The sequence below is a fragment of the Bos taurus genome, chromosome 3, assembly GCF_002263795.3.
Source record: "Bos taurus isolate L1 Dominette 01449 registration number 42190680 breed Hereford chromosome 3, ARS-UCD2.0, whole genome shotgun sequence".
Lineage (NCBI taxonomy): Eukaryota > Metazoa > Chordata > Mammalia > Artiodactyla > Bovidae > Bos > Bos taurus.
In genome coordinates, this window is record NC_037330.1 from 18438010 (window position 1) to 18442415 (window position 4406).

Genomic DNA, 4406 nt, shown 5'->3' on the forward strand with positions numbered 1-4406 from the left:
GATGGTTTGAAAATGATAAGCCTTCAGTGGAAACTTTTCTTTGAATTTTGAATTTAGATCTTTCCCTAGGCTAGTGACATGTGGTACAATTCTCTCTAGGTGCTTGTCAGTGGCAAGGAGCCATAGCTCCTGGGAAGCTATGCAGTCACGAGGGTAAACAACTGATACAACCATTCTGTTTTTCTCCTTCAGTAGAATATTCAATAAATCACATGTAGTACAATAAATTACATGTGCTACAATTTGTTATAAAATAGGCTTTGTTTTAGATGATTTTGCCCAGCTAAAGACTAATATAAGTGTTCTAAACATATTTAAAGTAGGCTAGACTAAACTATGATGTTTGGTAGAATAGATGTATTAAATGCATTTTCAGTGTAATGTATTTAACCTTACAATGATTTTATTGGGATGTAGCTCCCATTGTAAGTTGAGGAAGATTTGAATACACTTAGGAGCAGAAAACTTCTTCCCTTCTAGTTTCTGTGGCTAGCCTAATAATTAAGTTGATATAAGATAGATTAACTGGAGAAAAACAATTTTAATTTCATACATATGGGAGTTCCATAAAAATATGAGACTCAAAGGCAGTCAGGCAGTTGAGGCTTACATAACCGTTCTGAGCAAAGGAGAAGAGGGTGCTGTGCTGTGCTGTGCTTAGTCGCTCAGTTGTGTCCAACTCTTTGCTACCCCATGGACTGTAGCCCGCCAGCCTCCTCTGTCTACGGAGTTCTCCAGGCAAGAATGCTGGAGTGGGTAGTCGTTCCTTTCTCCAGGGGATCTTCCTAAGCCATGAATCGAACCAGGGTCTTCTGCACTGCGGCAGATTCTTTACCAGTCGAGTTACCAGGGAAGCCCAGAGATGACGGTAGGGGACTTCAAAGGGAGGAAGACAATTCATAAGAAGATGAGTAAAGTGAGTGAAGTCGCTCAGTCGTGTCGGACTCTTTGCGACCTCATGGACTGTAGCCTAACCAGGTTCCTCCGTCCATGGGATTTTCCAGGCAAGAATACTGGAGTGGGGTGCCATTTTCTTCCTGACCCAGGGATTGAACCCAGGTCTCCTGCATTGTAGGCAGACGCTTTACCGTCTGAGCCACCAGGGAAGAAGATGAGAAGAGCAAATGTTTGGTAAACAAATGTTTTCCAGGCCGTGTAGATAAGTCTTCCTGATACAAAAAGTTATCTTTGCTAATAGCTTTGATCCTAGTATAGGCCTTGTGAAAAGTGAAAGAGTTAGTCACTCAGTTGCGTCTGACTCTTTGTGACCCCATGGACTGTAGCCCACCAGGCTCCTCTGTCCATAGAATTCTCCAGGTGAGAATACTGGAGTGGGTTGCCGTTCCCTTCTCCGGGGGATCTTCCCAACCCAAGGATCAAACCTAGTTCTCCTGTATTATGAAAGATTCTTCACCATTTGAGCCACTCAAGAAGCCCCAATAGGCCCTGTACCTAAACTCTTTTAGGCAGTTAAAGAGAGAGGCAAAAACAAACAAACTCCAGAAAAGAAGCTCTTCCTGAGTCAGCTAGGCCTTGATTACCTTCAGCTCAGAATAATCCATATGCCAATGTAGCATTATTTTTGGTGTTGTATTCTGTACTCCCCCCACCACTGCCTCAGGTATATCTCATTACTTTTAACTGTTGTATAGCATTCTAGTGTATGGATATATCACAACTGATTTATCTATTCTTCTCTTGAACTTTTAAGTTATTTGCAACATTTTCTGACTCTCATGTCATTGCCAAATTGCTTCCTAAGTGCTTACCAACGTAGATCTTCATTGCTCAGTATCCTCTCCAATGTTCTATGCCAGAATAATTTTTTTGTAATCTGATTGGTATGAAATGATATTTCATTATATCTTAATTTTGTTTCTCTGAGGCTGTTAAAATTTCTATTTTGGTGAACTTTCTTTTTATAAATTTTCCTGTTTTTCCCCACCAAATAATGAACCATCACCGTACAAAGAACTTATAAATATCAAATTAGAGGAAGAACTGACTCATTTGAAAAGACCATGATGCTGGGCAAGATTGAAGGCAGGATGATAAGGAGATGACAGAGGATGAGATGGTTAGATGGCATCACCAACTCAATGGACATGAGTTTGAGTAAACTCCGGGAGTTGGCGATGGACAAGGAGGCCTGGCGTGCTGCAGTCCATGGGGTCCCAAAGAGTTGGACACAACTTAGTGACTGAACTGAATCGAAGAAATTGCCACATTATTTTTCTTTTTTTTTTTTCTCCAATTTTATTTTATTTTTAAACTTTACATAATTGTATTAGTTTTGCCAAATATCAAAATGAATCCGCCACAGGTATACATGTGTTCCCCATCCCGAACCCTCCTCCCTCCTCCCTCCCCATACCATCCCTCTGGGCCGTCCCAGTGCACCAGCCCCAAGCATCCAGCATCATGCATCGAACCTGGACTGGCAACTCGTTTCCCACATGATACTTTACATGTTTCATTGCCATTCTCCCAAATCTTCCCACCCTCTCCCTCTCCCACAGAATCCATAAGACCGTTCTATACATCAGTGTCTCTTTTGCTGTCTCGTACACCGGGTTATTGTTACCATCTTTCTAAATTCCATATATATGCGTTAGTATACTGTATTTATGTTTTTCCTTCTGGCTTACTTCACTCTGTATAATAGGCTCCAGTTTCATCCACCTCATTAGAACTGATTCAAATGTATTCTTTTTAATGGCTGAGTAATACTCCATTGTGTATATGTACCACAGCTTTCTTATCCATTCATCTGCTGATGGACATCTAGGTTGCTTCCATGTCTTGGCTATTATAAACAGTGCTGCGATGAACATTGGGGTACACGTGTCTCTTTCCCTTCTGGTTTTCTCAGTGTGTATGCCCAGCAGTGGGGTTGCTGGATCATAAGGCAGTTCTATTTCCAGTTTTTTAAGGAATCTCCACACTGTTCTCCATAGTGGCTGTACTAGTTTGCATTCCCACCAACAGTGTAAGAGGGTTCCCTTTTCTCCACATCCTCTCCAGCATTTATTATTTGTAGACTTTTGGATCGCAGCCATTCTGACTGGTGTGAAATGGTACCTCATAGTGGTTTTGATTTGCATTTCTCTGATAATGAGTGATGTTGAGCATCTTTTCATGTGTTTGTTAGCCATCTGTATGTCTTTTTTGGAGAAATGTCTATTTAGTTCTTTGGCCCATTTTTTGATTGGGTCGTTTATTTTTCTGGAGTTGAGCTGTAGGAGTTGCTTGTATATTTTTGAGATTAGTTGTTTGTCGGTTGCTTCATTTGCTATTATTTTCTCCCATTCTGAAGGCTGTCTTTTCACCTTGCTAATAGTTTCCTTTGATGTGCAGAAGCTTTTAAGGTTAATTAGGTCCCATTTGTTTATTTTTGCTTTTATTTCCAATATTCTGGGAGGTGGGTCATAGAGGATCCTGCTGTGATGTATGTCGGAGAGTGTTTTGCCTATGTTCTCCTCTAGGAGTTTTATAGTTTCTGGTCTTACGTTTAGATCTTTAATCCATTTTGAGTTTATTTTTGTGTATGGTGTTAGAAAGTGGTCCAGTTTCATTCTTTTACAAGTGGTTGACCAGATTTCCCAGCACCACTTGTTAAAGAGATTGTCTTTAATCCATTGTATATTCTTGCCTCCTTTGTCGAAGATAAGGTGTCCATATGTGCGTGGATTTATCTCTGGGCTTTCTATTTTATTCCATTGATCAATATTTCTGTCTTTGTGCCAGTACCATACTGTCTTGATAACTGTGGCTTTGTAGTAGAGCCTGAAGTCAGGTAGGTTGATTCCTCCAGTTCCATTCTTCTTTCTCAAGATCGCTTTGGCTATTCGAGGTTTTTTGTATTTCCATACAAATTGTGAAATTATTTGTTCTAGCTCTGTGAAGAATACTGTTGGTAGCTTGATAGGGATTGCGTTGAATCTATAAATTGCTTTGGGTAGTATACTCATTTTCACTATATTGATTCTTCCAATCCATGAACATGGTATATTCTCCATCTATTAGTGTCCTCTTTGATTTCTTTCACCAGAGTTTTATAGTTTTCTATATATAGGTCTTTAGTTTCTTTAGGTAGATATATTCCTAAGTATTTTATTCTTTCCGTTGCAATGGTGAATGGAATTGTTTCCTTAATTTCTCTTTCTGTTTTCTCATTATTAGTGTATAGGAATGCAAGGGATTTCTGTGTGTTGATTTTATATCCTGCAACTTTACTGTAGTCATTGATTATTTCTAGTAATTTTCTGGTGGACTCTTTAGGGTTTTCTATGTAGAGGATCATGTCATCTGCAAATAGTGAGAGTTTTACTTCTTCTTTTCCAATTTGGATTCCTTTTATTTCTTTTCTGCTCTGATTGTTGTGGCCAAATCTCTCTCAACACAAC